At 43.7% G+C, this 19,292-nt stretch overlaps 1 protein-coding gene across 2 annotated transcripts in view; it reads right to left on the bottom strand.

Moving 5' to 3' along the window:
- LOC125129476 (C-reactive protein-like) overlaps positions 1-19,292 on the bottom strand; it is a 62,960-nt gene that overhangs the window by 26,818 nt on the left and 16,850 nt on the right. The window contains exons 1-2 of one of the 2 annotated variants that reach the window (XM_047784204.1): positions 18,723-19,258; positions 11,167-11,296 (exon numbers count right to left, since the gene is read on the bottom strand). The gene's annotated coding sequence lies outside the window, so the exon portion shown is untranslated. Of the gene's footprint in view, positions 1-11,166; positions 11,297-18,722; positions 19,259-19,292 lie in introns of those variants that run through there. The other variant, XM_047784203.1, reaches the window with a different exon arrangement.

The raw sequence follows: 19,292 nt of genomic DNA, 5'->3' as shown, positions 1-19,292 counted from the left end.
TTCCATTTCTGGCAACATAACTGACTTAAAAAATTTAACTATAGGAGTTCCCTTCGTAGCTCAGCAGTTAACAAATCCAACTATGATCTATGAGGATGTGGGTTCAATCCCTGGCCTTGCTCAGTGGGTTAAGAATCTGGCATTGCTGTGAGCTATGCCGTAGGTCGCAGATGCAGCTTGGATCCCAGGTTGCTGTGGCTGTGGTGTAGACCAGCAGCTGTAGTTCTAATTCTACCCCTAGCCTGGAAACTTCCATATGCCATGGGTGTGGCCCTAAAAAGCAAAACAAAACACAACAAAACTTAAATATAAAAGATTTAGAAATTCTGGGTAAAAGATAACAAACATATATTAAAATACAGAGTTGAACTACAAAAAAGCAAAGAGAGTCTCAAGAGACAAGATAAAAAGGAGCAGAAAAGCCAGAGCGCAAGATAATAAGGGCATGTGGTTTTCCCAGTTGCCCAAGTCTTGGCTTTAGGAAAAGAAGATAAGACTTTTGCACACAGTTGTGGAGCAGGAACTGAGATCACCCCCACACGCCACCCAACACCACACACACAAGGACCCACAGAGCCCAGACCAATTTGGGCCTACATCTGCACCAAAATTGTTCTAGAAACAGAGACATATATGCCATGCATGTTTAAAATTTCTAGCCTTGGCTAGAAAAGGAAGACCAAAGGCAAAGACTGGGAGCCTCAATAAACAATTGCCAATGAAGAATCTTTTAAAGGGGGACATGGTGGGGGTGGGGTGTTGACCCCAGTGGTTCAAAGGTCAAGCAAAACTAGCCATCACATTTCATTAGGTTGGGAAAAGGAGAGCACATCTTTATGCACTTCCGGCCATGACACTTAACTCCCCTACTCAAAACTTGAGGAAAACGGAGTGTCAATTCCTTAAAACCAATGGAACCCGGAAACTAAGGAATTGCTCACAACAAATAAACAATAATGCACTATGATAGGGGTATGTCAAAGGGACACAGGAGCCAACTGAAAGAGCTCCTACTGGCCAAACCTGCAACAATTTGGCCAAGAAAATAAAGTGGCATTAGATTATAGCCCAAAGTATAATATGAATATCTATGAGTCCATACTGATATAAATAAATGAGCAAAAAAATATATATATATATATATGTGGGGAGAAGAAACAAAGACCTCATGCAGAAGAATTCCAAATAATTTTATATGGACACTCCACCATCAAGGAGGAGGAATGTAACTCCTCACACCTGAAGAATGAGCTGCATATAGTGACTTCCTTCCAAAGACTGTGGAACTATGGAGGAAGGAGGGGAGAGTAACTTTGCAGTGGACAAACACTACCTCTGCCAGGCGGTCAGAGTCCACATCACAGCCACAAATCACATCCATAGATTGTACTCTTTTTTTTTTTTTTTGTCTTTTGTCTTTTGCCTTTTGCCTTTTTAGGGCCTCATCTGCGGCACATGGAGATTCCCAGGCTAGGGGTCTAATCAGAGCTACAGCTGCCAGCCTACGCCACAGCCACAGCAACAGGAGATTCAAGCCTCATCCATGACCTACACCACAGCTCACAGCAACACCAGATCCTTAACCCACTGAGCGAGGCCAGGGATCGAACTGGCAACCTCATGGTTCCTAGTCAGATTCGTTTCCGTTGTGCCACGTCGAGAACTCCCATAGGTTGTACTCTTGATAGAATGTGATGAAAATGGCACTTTACCTCTGTGATCTCCTCCTCAAAACCCATAAACACAGTCTAATCAGAAGAAAAACATCAAACTCCAATAGATTAGCATCCTACAATATTCCTGCTCAGTATGCTTCAACACTGTCAAGGTCATCAAAAATCAGGAAGGTACAAGACACGGTCACAGCCAAGGGGAACCTAAAAAGACTTGACAAGTAAATGCAGGGTGCATTGATTGGGAGCAATCTTGGAGCAGAAAAAGAACATTAGGTAAAAAATTTGAAAATCCGAATAAACTGTGGGAATTCCCACTATGACACAATGGGTTAAGGATCAGGTGTTGCCACAGCTATGGTGTAGGTCACAGCTGTGGCTCAGATTCGATCCCTTCCCTGGGAACTTCCACGTGCCACAGGTGTGGCTGAAAAAGAAAAAAAAAATCTAAATAAATTGGGAACTTTAGATAATAATAATGTGTCAATATAGATTCATTAGTTGTAACGAATGTACCATACCAAAGTAAAAAGTTCCTAAGAGGGAAAAATCATTGGGAGGGAGAGTATATGGGGAATTCTTTGTACTATCTTCTCAATTTGTCTATAAATCCAAAATTGTTCTCCAATATAAAGCCTATGATAAAAACAGTGATAATGAAAATAAATGGAGCCTAACAATTAGAGTATCTATCATTATTTTATTATCATTATTAAGCTGGGACAAATTTCTACCTTTATATCCGACAATAACTTATAGGAAATATAGTACATGAGAGGAGCATATTAAATTATGCCATGGGGACCCAATAAGCAAAATGCCCTGGTACCATCAATAAATAAATTGCAAAAGGAAAAAGTGACAAATGCGGAGCCTATAGATTAAAAGGAGACATATAAAGCAATCAAATGTGAGGACTTTATTTATCTCTGATTTAAATAAGCCAACTTCCCCGTCCCACTTTGCTCACTGTCTCATTTGTGCTTCCTCATTCACCTGCCAAATGAACCATCTGCACCCAACCCCACACCTCAGGGTTTCCTTTTGGAGAAATCCAAACATGGACACCCATCATGGAGAGACTGGCTAAAGAGACTATGGTACAGCCATAGAACAGCCTATCATATTATAATTTAAAACAGTGAGTTGTTACATCTATATGTGCTGATATGGAAAATCTCAGGAAAATGTTGTAAAATGTTACTCTCTTTCTATGAATAAATTAAAATTGTACATGCATATGTGCTAGCACATGAAGAGTCATTTTGGGGACTTCTTTTTTTTTCTTTTTACAGCCACGCCTGCGTCATAGGGAAGTTCCCAGGCTAGGAGTTGAATCAGAGCTACAGCTGCAAGCCTACACCACAGCCACAACACCACCAGATCTGAGCCGCATCTGCAACCTCTGCCACAGCTTACAGCAATGCCAGAACCTTAACCCACTGAGCGAGGCCAGGGATCAAACCCTCATCCTCATGGACACTATGTTGGGTTCTTAATCCAGTAAGCCACAACGGGAACTCCTGGGGATGTTTTATATAAGAAAATTAACAAAGATTACTTCTGGATAGTGGAACTTCTCATGTGGCAAAGATATTGTTGTATTGGCAAAGTAGCTCTCTAATTTAAAAAAAAAAAGAAAGAAAGAAAAGAAAGCCCTGATTTATAGCATTTTCTGACCTCCCTGGTGTAAATATTTTCATCGTGACTGATTTCAAGCTACCAGTGATTTCATAACAGGATCACAATAATTCCTCAGTAACAGTGCATTCTCCTGAGTTAGTGTGGGTCAGCTCCAACACATCACTGGGTAAGAACACGAACTCTTTATTTTATAACTTTACATGGTAGCTGAATGTATTTACATTATATTTAGAGATGTGTTTTATTTAAAAATAGAAGGAAACTGCTGAACACCATTGCTAAGCTTTCCATTTCTAGTTCTTGGTTACACATAGCCCCGGAAATAAGCCCAAGCCCACATTCCCTGGGTGCAAGGAAAATCAGTCAGCGGAGATCAGGATGAAGGAAACGTGTCCTTCCTATTGTCTTCCTTTCTAGGCTTTTATAAGATCCTATGTTTGTGAACAAAAACGTAATGGTTTTTTGGAGTTTCCGCTGTGACTCAGTGGGTTAAGGACCTGATATTGTCTCCGAGGATGCAATCCCTGGCCTGGCTCAGTGGGTTAGGGATCCAGTGCTGCAGTGAGGTGCAGAGTAGGTCACAGATGCAGCTCGGACCGAATATTGCTGTGGTTGTGGTGTAGGTCAAAGCTGCAGCTCCGATTCAACCTCTGGCCTGGGAACTTCCATATGCTGCAGATGCGGCCATAAAAAAAAAAAATTTTAATAAAATTAAAAAAAAAAGTGGGAGTTCCCATCATGGCTCAGTGGTTAGCAAACCTGACTAGTATCTATGAGGAGGCAGGTTCGATCCCTGGCCTTGCTCAGTGGGTTAAGGATCTGGCATTGCCGTGAGCTGTGGTGTAGTTAGCAGACGTGGCTCGGATCCTGTGCTGCTGTGGCTGTGGTGTAGGCTACTGGCTACAGCTCCAGTTCAACCCAGAGCCTGGGAACTTCCACATGCCATGGGTGCGGCCCTAAAAAGACAAAAGAAAAAAAAAATTTTAAGTAATAGTTTTTGGTTTCATTTTTTAAAGAGAGGCTCCTACTGATACCTCCTTGTGCTCTTTAATTTGTTAAGAGAGAAGACATTAGAACTTGGGACTATTAACAGAACGAGAAATGAAGAGCACTGGGAAGTGTGGCAGGGACATTACACTTTATTCGTGCATTTTTGTGACTCTGATGGTTTCTTAACACTAACTCTGAGCCACTTTCTCTTAGAGTAGCTCCTACCGCCAGAAAATAAACCAATTAATTCTTGAATCTGCCCTAACCGTCCTATTGTTATTTATCAAGAGTGTCATCTTTCTGATTACAAAAGATTCAGGAGAAGAGAGCATTTAATTAGAAATGAAGAAACCTACATTATCATCCCAAAATAGATGCTACTGCGCTGCAAACATTTGAACGAATCCCTTAACTTCTCTGGGCCTCAATGTCCTCATCTCTAACGTGAGAACCTCGAAGTTTACAACCTTTTTGGTTTTAAAAATCCTACAATTCAATGACTTCTGGTGACCACACCCTCTTAAAGAAGCTCATTTCTCTCAAGAACTCACTAAGACGCTCTGAAGGGTTCATGGGTCAGATAGAAAGAAAGAGAGGAGAGTCAGCCCCTCAGGGTGGCCGCCTAAGGCTGAAGTGGGAGGAGCCATCTCCAGCAGGCATCGCAAGGACCCCGCCCTCTGAGAGGCCCAGGACCACAGCGGGACTAAAGTTCCCCCCACCACAGACAGTGTTTCCATTTAGGGACAACAGTGCTTCCATGTTTGCACCTCCATTATTTCCCTCCAAAGACTGTGTTTTGTTTTGTTTTGTTGTCTTTTTGCCTTTTCTAGGTCCGCATCTGCGGCATATGGAGGTTCCCAGGCTAGGGGTCTAATCAGAGCTGTAGCCGCCAGGCTACGCCAGAGACACAGCAATGCGGGATCCGAGCCTTGTCTTCGACCTACACCACAGCTCACAGCAACGCCGGATCTTTAACCCACTGAGCAAGGCCAGGGATTGAACCCACAACCTCATCGTTCTTAGTTGGATTCGTTAACCACTGAGCCACAATGGGAACTCCCAAAGACTGGTTCTTAACAAAGTCTCCATCAAAGGGACCCTGTTTCTGCTCTCAGATCTTTGTCTCTGTCTCCTCAAAATGTGCTTTCTTCAGGATCTTCCTCACTAGAGAGTTTTTATTCCTACAGACCTCAACAAGATCTGAGCTCAGCTCTGAGTCCCACAGATATAAAAGAGGACCAGGGATCCTTGTGGCTCTTGGAAGGGACACACACACAGCGTACCTAAAAGGGATGATATTATTACTGGGTCCCTAGAGGCAGACGACAGAGCTAACTCCAGCTTACAGTGAGATCAGAAAAGACTCAGACACTGGAAAAAAGCCAACAGAAGCTTCATCAACTGTAGTTTAAAACCTCCCCAGTGTTAGTTGACTCTTTAAAAAGCTTAAAAGCCATTCCCCTGAGGTTTGTGGGAGAGACAAAACAGTGAAGGAAAGTCATTTTCTCTAAGAGCAAGGCTTCACTCTGTCACTGGGATTGTGAGGGAGCATAAATCCCTAACAATAATCACAAAGATCTTCGTGTCACTTCTCAGAGCATAAAATGCCTTTCAGCACATCACCTAATCTGATTTCCACAACAAGCCGTGAGTTACTGTTGTCACTGGAGACCTGAGGAGGGGGATCAGGAGGCCTGGGTGCAGGCCTGGACTCGGCCACTGATTCGCTTGTGTCTCAAGTGAGTTCCCTGTCTTTAGGGCATGTGTGGGCCTTCATTTCACAGACGAGGAAACAGAAGCGCAAATGAGATAAATGACTTGTCCCTATCAACAGGAACAACAAAGGACAGATTGGAAAGAACGAAGGCTGGAAGCAACAGCTTCTTTGCTGTGTGTCATTAACATACAAAGAATCTCCAGAGGCTGAGATGGGCAGGGTGGGCAGACAGTAGGACTCCTGAGGTTAAGGAGATGGAAAATCCATCATGGAAAAATGAACATGGTTACTTCTTTGTCCCTTTCTTTCTTTCTTTCTTTCTTTATTTGCCTGTGCTTGCAGCGTGCAGTAATTCTCAGGCCAGGAATCGAACCCTCGCCATAGCATCAACCCGAACCTCAGCAGTGACAACACTGGGTCCTTAACTGACAGAACTCTTTTTTTTTTTTTCCTTCATTTTAACATGGGTTATTTCTTTAAGAAATGACTTCGTGTATCCAGACCTAGTGGAATCGATAAAGAGCAAGATGAGGGGGTGACCAAGACTCAGACATGTGACTACTCCTGAACCCCAAATCTGAGGGATGACCTTGAGGCTTCCAAAGAGTCATAAGCTCCCACCTGCCCATCACAGCCGGCCATCAAGTCTCATGAAAGGGGCCATGTAGAGGCATTCTCTAGTCCTTCCAGGTACCTAACTAGTTAAGAACAGAGGCCCAGAAGTATAGAGTCCAGACACTCAAAAACTCTTTGTTTTAAATCATCCCTCTTTGGGAGTTCCCATCGTGCTGCAGTGGAAACAAATCCAACTAGGAACCATGAGGTTGTAGGTTCAATTCCTGGCCTCGTTCAGTGAGCTGAGGATCTGGTGTTGCCATGAGCTGTGGAGTAGTTTGCAGACGTGGCTCGGATCCTGCGTTGCTGTGCCTGTGGCATAGGCTGGCAGTTGTAGCTCCAATTAGACGCCTAGCCTGGGAACCTCTATATGCTGTGGGTGCAGCCCTAAAAAGCAAATATAAATAAATAAATAATAAAATCATCTCTTTTCACTTTCCTTCTAAATCTACTGCTTTGACGTTTTAAGCCATGCTTCCTAGTTTTCTTCTGGAACAGGAAAAGGTGATATTTATGCCAAGGTAATCACGTCCTACCAGGAGATTTCACTCACACCCCCTCCCTCTTACTCTTCACAGCCTGAGGAGTCCTTGGTAGAAAAATCATTTACCTGAATATGTGTCTACTTAGAGGACTCCCGCCCCCGCTCCACCAGCTAAAGCTTGGGGAGGGGCTTTCTGCCAAAAGAATGAGGAGGAACAGAACCAGAGCAAGGGTTTCGCCACAGCCAATCCCCAAGGACTCTGATGGCAGCTGAGGTAGATGGTAGAGGTGGGAACAAACCAGGGCCACTGATCTGCACCCTCCAGGGGGCACCATTCACATCGTTTTCCTTTAGGAAGCAGCACTGGTTCTAGCCCATCTTTCCACTGCCCACTTTCCAGTTGCAGTATCTTAATTCAAGAGTTTTTTTGTTTGGTTGGTTGGGGTTTTTTTCCTCTTTACAGCTGCACTTGCAGCATTTGAAAATTCCCAGGCTAAGTGTTGAATCAGAGCTGCAGCTGCAGACCTACGCCACAGCCGCAGCAAAACCAGATCCGAGCTACATCTGTGACCTACACCACAGTTTGTGGCAATGCCAGATTCTTAACCCACTGAGCCAGGTCAAGGATCAAACCTGCATCCTCTCTGATATTATGTTGGGTTCTTAACCCGCTGAGCCACAATAGGAACTCCCGTATTTCAAGTTTTGTTTCTTCTGGTTATTTGGGGTGAAGGTACAAGGCAAGGTAAAGAAATTAATATGATTTTTTTTTCAAATGTAACCCTTTGGGAAGTGTAGCAGGTGTGACTCAGCTTTACACTAGTAGATTGTAAAGTCTGCCCTCGAGGACACCACCCTATCCTCTGTGATGCAGGAGTAATGCTATGACATGATGTGGGGCTGACCCAGAGGAAGATGCACTGTTAATCTCCAATCTCTCGGCACCACCCAACTATTGGTTTCTGTGCACAACTGTGTGGCTTAGCCTCTCCCCATTAACATTTATAGAAGGATTTATGTACTGCAGAGATTCTGGTCCACTCTGCTTTATACAACTAATAACTCGAAAGGAAAATGCAGAGACTCATCTGGGCATTAACAAAAAAAAGAAGACAGTTGTTCCACTTATGCGACATCATGGTCAAATGATAATACGCAAAGTGCATACTGGCCGAGGGGGACGGTAAGTATATGCATAGTCAGCGTGAACTCAGAAGAATGGCGAGGGGTTGTGTGGGTAAGAATGACATCCAGCTGTAGGAACACAGACCCAAATACAATGGGCAAAAGATTATGCCCCAGCATTCTGTCCCCTTTCAAGAAACCATCCCAGGAATCCCACCCAACAAGTTGTGTTTAAAGTCTCTTGGGCCAGACCTAGAGACAGAACCCAACATAACTGTAAGGGAAGCTGAGAAGTGTACTCTCCTGGCTGCCTACAGCATCACCGTGAATAAAGCCAGGGCTTATTTCCAGGAAAAATGGGAAAATAGGTATTGAGCAGGCAGAAAGCAAGTGCTTTCACAACAATCTATAATCCATGTGATGTCAGTGAGCTGGCTTGTGCGAGCTCATCCGGGCACGGGGCAGGGTGGGGGTCGAATCGCTGAGATGGTGAAGGGTATGTATGGTTAGTGTGAGCTTAGTGGATCAGTGTGAAATGTAGAGTCGGGTGTGAGATTAACCATGCGGTGAGCGGTATATAATCTATGTGGGCTCAGTGAGGTGGTGAGGGGCATATACAGTTAGTGTGAGTAGGGACAGTTATAATTAGTGTTTGGGCTACATTGAGAAAATTTCACTAAAGGCTTTATAATCATTTTGCAGCTTTTTTTTTTTTTTTTTGGCCATGCTGGAGGCATGCAGAGGTTCTCAGGCAGGGATGGAACCTTTGCTACAATAGCAACCAGAGCCACAGCAATGACAATGCTGAATCCTTAACCTACTGAGCCACCAGGGAACTCCCACTTTGCAGTTTTCTGAGAGCATCAATCCATAAGAACAACTCGGTAAGATCAGGGAAAGATGGGAAACACCCTGCTGTCCTCTATGGGGTGGGGGTGGGGGGGGCATGGCAACCCCTCTATCTCTATAAGTGGGTTTTTGTTGTTTTTTTGGTTTTCTTTTATTTTTTCCTTTTTTAAGGCTGCACCTGCAGCATATGAGGTTCCTAGGCTAGGGGGTGAATTGGAGCTGCAGCTGCCAGCCTATACCACAGCCACATCTACAACCCACACCATAGCTCACAGCAATGCAAGATCTTTAACCCACTAGGCAAGACCAGGGATTGAACCTGTATCCTCACTGATACTAGTAGGTTTTGTTACTGCTCTGTGTGTGAGTGTGTGTGTGTGTGTGTGTGTGTGTGTGTGGTTTGTAATCAGGGTCTGCCTTCACTGGGACAGATGTTACATTGTTACAGATGTAACACATTGTTACATTGACAGGTACAGGTGGCCCCTCTTGTCAGTTCCAAGCAGGCTCTGCTCTGCTATTGTCCTTCTATGGCCAAGTCCCCTCGGGTTAGCAGGCTTCATACATCACAGTGGGCAGGTTTACACACCTCGACCCAAAGCCAGAACAGCTAACAAATTACCTTGACATGTTGATTGCTTGCCTTATCTCACCCTGGAGGCCTCCAAAGTCCTCCTTCACATTGCCAGAAACACTTCCAATTATGGCCTTGGTTTATCAGGGACTGTTTTCTTGGTGTTCCTACTCTGCTCCCTACGACCTTGATTGTCTGAGTGATAGATATTTGAGTTGTTGCTGCATCCCTCTTAGAATGGCCCCTGCTTATCTCTGCCTCTGTTCCTATAGGATGTGTTTTATTGCCACACAGACTCTTGACTTGCGGCCGCTGTTGCATCATCCAGCACTGACTGTCACTCTAGCAACTCGAGGACACCTATAGGTGGCCTCTGTAAAGAGAGCTGTCCAGAAACAAAGTGCCAAACATAACACTGTATCAAACTTCTTGAGTTACACAATAGGAGGAAATCATTACTTAGGATTTCAAAGGACAACAGAGAATTTCAACATCAACCGGGAATTGTGCTCTGTTTTTGAGCCAATCGATGCCAGACGGATGATGGGAAAGAACAACTGACGTGTCATGGGATTGCCAAGCACCATCCCAAATCCTTCCTGAGGTCAGCAGTCCCAGCCCCACCAAACCCTATAGCTCAAAAAGCAGCTACAAGTGCAGGGTACACTGTGACCCTGAGGAAATCATCTACTTTAAGAGCCACACCTAAAATTGCTAGATTTTTGGTTAGAAATGTGGTTGATAACATGCCCTTAGAATCATCATGAACTCTGGAAGAGGACACTGACTCATCAACTCATCTGTCAGAGTCAAGTATAATTTTAGAAATGAGCTTAACGTGAATTCTCAAGAACAATGATCTAAAAGCATTGATATTGGAGAGCCCATCCTATCTGAATTGGCAGGTGCTTCAACATAGCCCCAGCAAATGGTGAGGAATTCATCCTGGTTTCATTTGACCAAGAAATTACTCATGGTTATATACTCTCCACAAATCTGCAAGACAAACTCCAGAGCTTTGTTGGGATCAAATATTAAGTTTTGCTTCCCAACCAAGGACCTTGATCTGGACTAGTTATCTTGGATGGGAAATTCTCCTTCTTTAATAATCTCCTATTGAGATAAGTTGGGATTTCACATAGGTAATGTTACTGTAAAAATCTAGGCTCTGTGGGGAAAGTGACTTTTGTTCACTCTTAGAGTGAGGAAGAAGCAGTAGAAATGATCACCCATGAACTCTCAGCAAATATCCTGCATCGCAGGAAAATGCCTGGTCTTCTTTGGAGAGGTGGACTGACCCCAATTTCAGGACACCACAGGAACTCAATAAAACTTGGAACATTATGTTACAATTTATGAAGGCATAGCTAACTCAGCAACTGGAAGGAATAACAATTATTGCCCGTTGATTATAAAAAGCTTTTTTCTGTTCAGGCATTCTTTGAACTCTTATGTAAAAGCAACCCCATGATCAATAAGACCCTGAGAATCTTACCAGATGCTGGATGATGACATGAAATTGACAACCCTTTCCACAGTTCTCTTGTTTAACTGGGTGCTCAATGAGATGGACTGTATTGGATCAGGACTGGTCCTGATGAGGATTATCATGTTCCAGAGCCAAGCTAGGAAGACAGACAGAAAATAAATCTAAAAATCACAGGTAGAGGACTGGGGATGGGAATAGCCAATAAACAGGGCACAAGCCAAACAAATAGTCAGGAATTAGACGCCTATCAGGAGTCCAGATTAAGCACGTAGGTTAAAAACCAAGCCAGCAGTTAGGAATCAGGAAACCCACAAGCAGCACTAGAGTCAAGAAATACAAGTCAAAGGGCCAGAAACCAAGTAAAAAGTTATGACAGCTCAGAGTTCCCTGTGGCTCAGCAGGCTAAGGATCCAGCATTGTCAGTGTTGTGGCTTGGGCTTGATTGCTGGCCTGGGAACTTCCACATACCCCGGGTGCAGCCAAAACAAAGAGTTCCGACAGCAGTTAAGAGCGCATCATCACACTGGCTACTTCAGGGAAGAAGGCTCTTACCCCAGTTCTGTGAGGGCAATCCATGATGCAGCCATTCTGGGTTGTATAAGTGGAAGCAGAATAAAAAGGAATGGAATCAAATGACAGAGGTAGAGTGTTGGGAATCATGCTAAAAGCCACATCATGACACCTCTGTGCACTGCCTGATGAAGGTTAGCACTTTAAGCCAACAATTAGCCACCCATGCTGTATCAGGATTTGGGGACCTACCGGCCAGGAACAGCCATTAGGGGATCAGGGGGAAAAAATGGAAATTGAGAAACTTCACATTGACACTTTCCCAACTCCCTGTCAGTTCTGTCTTCCCGTTTTCTGTGACCTTCCCAGCTGATTCCCAAGTACCAAGCAACTCCGTGCTGCCCATCTGTGTCCATACACTTCCTTGGAAGCATGGCAAGCAGACCTCTCCATTTCCTCAAAATTTTCCAAGTTTAAAAAAATGCTTCTCAAAAAAACTTTTGGGAAAGCATATCACAGATGCTAAGAGGAGAGCAGGTGTATCAAAGTAACTCTAACTGGGGTATCAATCATGAATATGCTTAGGGCTCCTAAAGGTATTCTAATTTGAGAGAACTAATTAATACAAAAGAACCTCCAGAGCTCTCTCGCTAGCACTCTAGATGAATAGAAGTTTAAAAAAAAAAAAAACCAACACCAAGAAGAGAGCTTCTAAAAAAATTGCTTAAGCAATATGACTTGAATTATGGTTTTTTTCATTGTTAGTTTCCCTTTACAAAAAAAAAAAAAAAACCTTATTAATCAAGACTTCTAAGGACTCTGTTTAAAAGTGCTAACTGATTCATCTCCCTTATCCCTTTTTTTAATTGTATATTGTTCTAGAAATAAATACAATTTTTTTTTTCTTTTTGCCTGCCCCGTGGCATATGGAGTTCCGAGCCAGGGATCAGATCTGAGCTGCAGTTGCAGCAACGCTGGATCCTTAGCCCACTGTGCCAGGCAAGGGAACAAACCTGCTTCCTAGCACTCCAAAGACGCCGTCAATCCTGTTGTGCCATAGCATGAACTCCAGAATAAACACAATTTGAATTTTTTTTTGTCTTTTGTCTTTTTGTTGTTGTTGTTGTTGTTGCTGTTTCTTGGGCCGCTCCCGCGGCATATGGAGGTTCCCAGGCTAGGGGTTGAATCGGAGCTGTAGCCACCGGCCGGCCTACGCCAGAGCCACAGCAACTCGGGATTCGAGCCTCGTCTGCAACCTACACCACAGCTCACGGCAACGCCGGATCGTTAACCCACTGAGCAAGGGCAGGGACCGAACCCGCAACCTCATGGTTCCTAGTCGGATTCATTAACCACTGCGCCACGACGGGAACTCCCACAATTTGAATTTTAATAATTTTCTGAAAATAATACTTGACCATATAAAAAGCTCAGATGTGTCTGTTTCCTAGTCTCCATAAATTCTTACAGAGGATTCACTGCACAGTGGAAGGAACTCAGTATTGTCCTGGCAAAGCCCTCATCAACGCTGGTCTCTGTCTCCTCAGAGAGATAATAACATACACTTTGCAGAGTTCTCACGAAGATTAAAAATAATGTCCTGAGGGAATTCCCCTTGTGGCTCAGTGGAAATGAATCTGACTAATATCCACAGGGACACAGGCTCCATCCCTGGCCTCACTCAGTGGGTTAAGAATCCTTCGTCACCAAGAGCTGTGGCGTAGGTCACAGATGAGGCTCTGATCTGGCATTGCCATGGCTGTGGCGTAGGCCAGCGGCTTCTATGGCTCTGATTTGACCCCTAGCCTGGGAACTTCCATATGCCAGGGGTGCAGCCCTTAAAAAAAAAAGAAGTTCCCGTCGTGGCGCAGCAAACCTGACTAGGAACCATGAGGTTGTGGGTTCCATCCCTGGCCTTGCTCAGTGGGTTAAGGATCCAGTATTGCCGTGAGCTGTGATGTAGGTCGCAGACGCAGCTTGGATCCCGCGTTGCTGTGGCTCTGGCTTAGGCTGGTGGCCACAGCTCCGACTCCACCCATAGCCTGGGAACCTCCATGTGCCACAGGAGCGGCCCTAGAAAAGGCAAAAAGACCAAAAAAAAAAAGAAGAAGAAGAAGAAGAATGTAGTAAAGGACCTAGAACAGAGCCTGGCACATCACCAGTGTTGGATGAATAGCAGCAACTGTTAATGTTAGCTCACTCCTCTAAGGAGGGTCCAGTCACCTTTCATTGTAAACACATTTCCACCCACTCAAAAGGAGAGATTGTGGAACAGGAAGAATGTTCAGGGAAAGTAGTAGAAATTGCTGTAAGATCCAGAAAACTGGGCAACAATCCCAGCTGTGCCACCAGTTATCTGTGTCAGTCTTTGCAAGACATTGAACTTCTCTGAACCTCAACGTCTGCATCTGAAAAATGAGGAATTTGAACTGCATCATAATTTTGGCCACCTCCAGACTTGGGGGTGGAGTCTCTGCCATTAACTGATTACCTTCCCAGGCAGAGAGAAGGCTGGCAAAAGTTGCCCCTGTCTGGGGACAGCATAACCCCAGATGATCAAAGGTTTGCTCAACATACCGCTGCATCTGTCCTCTCACTTATGGGTCCCAACCTTGCCTCTCACACGGACACAGGCAGACTTAGATTCCTAAGACCAGATATAAACCTTCCTAAGACCACTGATAACTCATGCACCCTGAGATTTAGGATAACTAAGTTATCTAGGCTTCAGTTTTCTCCTCTGCAAAAGTAGACAATAACAGTCACCTCACTGAGTTTTTACAAGGATGAGATGAGATACTGTATATGAAGATGATTGATCGGCTATACAGTTCTGAGCAAAGTTAACACAGCATCTATGATTATTGGTGTATTAACACTTTTGGAAGAGGCTTTGTAGGGAAGCACCCCAAGAAGTTGGATTTTGAGTCAGGACACTTGTAGGTCATTCACCCAGTCTGGTGTACTTTGGGGGTTTTGTATCCTCAGAAGAATCCAACAGAAGAGCATTGAATTTTGCTGTAAGCAGATATTGACTTGGGTTTTTTCTTAAACAAGAAAGGAGGTTTGTTTTAACTTTCACTTACAGGCAAGTGGCAGGATTTTGTTTTAATGGTCCGGAAAAGTTTTCACACCATTAGCAGTTTCCTACTTACATAACCTGTTTTTTTCCTATTTCAAAAAACAGTTGTGGGATTTCCTGTTGTAGTTCAGTGGTAACAAACCCGATGAATATCCATGAGGATACAGGTTCCATCCCTGGCCTTGCTCAGTGGGTTAAGGATCCGGTGTTGCCATAAGCTGTGGTGTAAGTCGCAGATGTGGCTTGGATCCCGCGTTGCTGTGGCTGTGGCAGTGGCATAGGCCAGCAGCTCAGTTCCAATTCGACCCCTAGCCAGGGAACTTCCATATGCTAAAAAGCAAAAAAAAAAGAGAGAGAGAGAGAAAGAAAGAAGAAAAGAAAAGACAAAAAGAGGCAACTGGGGAATTTCAGGAGAGGCACCTATTAACCTATTACCAATTGTAACAAATCAATCAAGCTCTGGAAAGAACTGCAGATCTGTCCCCACAGAGGTCCACCCTTTGGCTTTTCTGGGCTTACTGTCCATGGAATACCAGGCTCCTGTGATCACAGGAGGCTGCAGGAAATTTAAGGCAGTCTAAGAAGATGCTGAGCATGCCGCTGGATTTCTTGCAAGCGTCCTGAAATGCCCCCGACTGCAGGGCTGCGCAATGCTGTAGAATCCCTTCCAGTACTTTCTCTTCCATACTGAAGTCTAAAAGCTATTTGCTACTAAAAGGTTTTAAGCAGCTACCTCAGAACACAGTCTCAGTGTTGAGTTTTCTAAGCAGCCAGCTCAGTGGAAACTTTAATCACAGTGGTCTCTCTCCCTGAGTCAATCCCATCCACACGAGCAGATCACATGCCCCTGGACAGGGCCGGTCCCACAAACAGAAGAGTAAGCAAGTACTCATACAGTATAACTTGAGATGTATCACAGCTGCCTTCTAAAAATACCTTCCCCACCAAATGCCACAGTGCCTAGAATTCCCAGCATTGACCTCACTGCTGCTAGCCTGCTCCTTCCTCCACCCCACCCTCTCTTCCAGTGTCTACACATGGGAATCACATCCATCCTTCCAGGCCCAGCTCTGTACCACTTTTTTTTTTTTTTGTCTTTTTTAGGGCCGCACCTGCAGTATATGGTGGTCCCCAGGCTAAGGGTCTGATGAGAGCTGTAGCTGCTGGCCTATGCCACAACCACAGCTACACCAGATCCAAGCTGCGTCTGTGACCTACACCACAGCTCATGGCATTGCTGGATCCTTAACCCACTGAGCAAGGCCAGGGATTGAACCTGCGTCCTCATGGATGCTAGTCAGATTCGTTTCCACTGAGCCATGATGGGAACTCCTGTATCACTCTTTTGTGAAGCCTTCCATGATCCTCCACTGGGAAGTGATCTCTCATCCTCTGAACACTTCCAGTGTGTAATCTGTTTGTCTTTTACGATGTACAGCTGACCCTGGAACAACATGGGTTTGAACTGCATGGGTCCACTTGTACATGGAATTTTTTCAGTAGTGAATACTACAGTACTACATGATCCATGGTCAATTAATCCATGAATGTGGAACCATGGACAGAAGAAACCATGTATATGGAGGGCTGACTATAAATTATAAGTGAATTTGTAATGTGCCGAGGGTCAGTTGTTCAAGAGTCAAGTGTGTATTACTTTATGTTTAAACACATGTACTGTCCCCACCAGGCATAATCTTGAGAGTCTGTCCCTTGGCAAGGTCTTATCTTTGTACCGCCATCCCATCCCTAGAATAGAGAACCAACATCTGACCAATAAAATAAGGCCATTTGGGAGTAATACCATTCCAGCGCTCTCCCAGCCATCATTACCAACCTACTGGACAGTCTTGTAGCTCACATTGGTTCAGCAAAGGCCCAACATGACTTGCACTCCTTTTTCAAAGTGGTTTGGAAAAAAAAAAAAAGTGGTTTGATAATGTATGTACTGCACTGGGTTTAAAAAAAAAAAAAGATAACAGGAATAGTCAGATGAGGCCAAAGGATAGTCCTATTTAGTTACAAAAGTGGGGCATGAATTCAGGAATTGAGCTTCCTGGCAATCAAAGCAAAAAGGTATTAAAGTACAAGATTTTAGCTGCTCAAGAAAGTACAGTGCTTCCTAATATTAATATCCATGAGAACTTTGTCCGCAAAAGAACCCAACAATGACTGTACCAGGAAGGAGAACTGTTTTTTCTTGTATTATTTCCTACAAGACTGTTCAGTTATCTGTTGCTGCTCAACAACCTCAAAATAGTGACTTAAAATCATAGAGATCATTTATTATTATTATCTGACTGGGGACCGACTGGAGTCAGATAAGCAATTCTCTAAGCTGGAGGCTAGAACAGCTGGTCCTCTTAGATATCTGTAGGTGGTCTCTATAGGTGACTTCCCGGAGGGTAGTGTGAGAACAGCCAGAATCCTTACATGGAAATTCAGGCTGAGAGGAAGAGAGCCAGTCAGGCTGTATCGCCTTTCATGAACTAGCCTCAAAAGTCACAGGGCATCAATTTTTCCACATTCTACTTGCCAGACGCAAGTCACTAAGGCCAGCCCGCATTCGAGGGAAGGGTAATTCATCTCCATGTTTTGATGGAAGGATGTCCAAGAATATAAAAACATGTTTAAAAACTACCATAAATGACACAATAGAAATTTGCAATTCTATTTGAAATTTGAATTTTAAGTGCTATTCTTTTGAAACCCAAACAAGGGATAAAAAACCTGACTTGACCCAGGGATAAAAATCTAGAGTATCTAGAATTGCACCGCCCAATATGGTAGCCGCTGGTATAAGTGTCTATTTAGATTGAAATTAAATCAAATTTTTAAATGCCAGTCTTCAGCCTTAACAGCCACATTTCAAATGCTTAATAACCACACATTATGGTTATTAATAACCATGACTATTATATTGTAAAGCACAACTGTAGGACATTTCCATCATTGCAGAAAGTTCCATTGCACAGTGTTGATCTAGAATAATGAAAGAACTCTATATTCTTTAGCTGTCCATCAGAATTGCTCATCCGACTAATTAAGCTCTTGGTAGGCATGGGGCAGCAGAAATGTCCAAATGTTAACATTTGACAAGCATATGAGCTGCATGAAATCTGCATTGCTAATGGAGGAGAGTCTCAGACACCTTAACCATCACCAGGGCAAGAGAGAGCTGCACTTCCTTTAAAGTAAATGAAGGCTTCTAACTAAGACCCAAATAGCTGGCCACCACGTGGGAGTTTTCAGTGGAGGACATACTGGCAAGACTAAAAGTTTCAAGACCATTTCTAAAAACCATTTCCTAAAAAGAGTTCATGGAAAGAAAGCTAAAAGTCAAAGCTACAAAGTTCCTTCCCTCTCTTTCATTCAACCACAATTTACTAAGCAGGCATGGATGCTATACTTGGTACATAAAAACATTTTCAAAATAGATTTCACTAATCTCCTGGGCCCCAGAAACAAATGTCAATAATGCACCTGAGAAATATCTACATTTAAGTAGTATAATTTTCTAGTGAAACCACCAGAGGAAAATGGTTGCAATATGTACCCTTAAGCAGCCGAAAAAATTGGCTGGCTATATATAATCATTAGATATAAGGCAATTAGATTGAAAATACTATCTGCCAAAAATGATGATTTGGGATTTAGAAAAGTTGAATTCAAGCCACTCTGTTTTCCAGTAAGATAGAGGAGCCATTTCTGGTTAGTGACAACAAAATTATATCGCCAGCGTAGTGAAGATTTTTTTATACTGTTCATAATAGGGGTATATGCAACTAGATCATGCACAAATTGTTTCAAATCATTAAGAAACAAATTAAAAAGAAGGGTCGGAGGCAGCAGAGGCAGAACACAGTCCCATTTTTTTACAGGGTGAAATTATTATCTGATCTGTTAGGAGACCATTCTCATGAATGTTCACTGTGGTGGAAAGCTCAAGTTGAACATAAATATTACTGACCAGATCTTGCACCCCAGCTGTGTGGAATGTCTTCTGTTTAGCCATCTCCAGGCTTGCTCCATACTTTTCCCCACTGCTCTGTGCCCCCAGGAGGCTGAACTGTATGGGCTGCAGCAACAAGCTCTCTTCCCCTCGAACTCCTGAAGGTGTTGAGCCCATGGGAGGCACTTGCAGGAGATGAGAGGATGAGAAGATAGAAAGGTTAGGCTATCTGTTCCCTCGGTTCCCTCCCTGCCTGGCCACCATGGATTGGCTTAATTTCCTAAACAAAAGCTATAGCTTATGTCAGCAGCCCTCTTCAGAGAGCTGTACTCCTGGAATTCCAGCAAACCCTTACTTCCTTTGATCATTCAGGCTTGTGAGCTGCAATGCTCCCCAGGTACTAGATCAAACCTTGTAGGTTTTCCTCAACCTTGCTCATACTTTTGTACACAGTGCAGTCCCTTTCTTAACCTCTCTTTAGTTATTCAGTTTGTCTGTGCCATCCCTTTCCTTACAAACCCTGACTGATAACATTGCTCAATGACAAGATTTTATACACAAAGACCCAACACAAGATCAATTACATTT

This window comes from Phacochoerus africanus, chromosome 6, assembly GCF_016906955.1.
Source record: "Phacochoerus africanus isolate WHEZ1 chromosome 6, ROS_Pafr_v1, whole genome shotgun sequence".
Taxonomy (NCBI): domain Eukaryota; kingdom Metazoa; phylum Chordata; class Mammalia; order Artiodactyla; family Suidae; genus Phacochoerus; species Phacochoerus africanus.
This window is presented reverse-complemented; position numbering and strand designations above follow the sequence as displayed.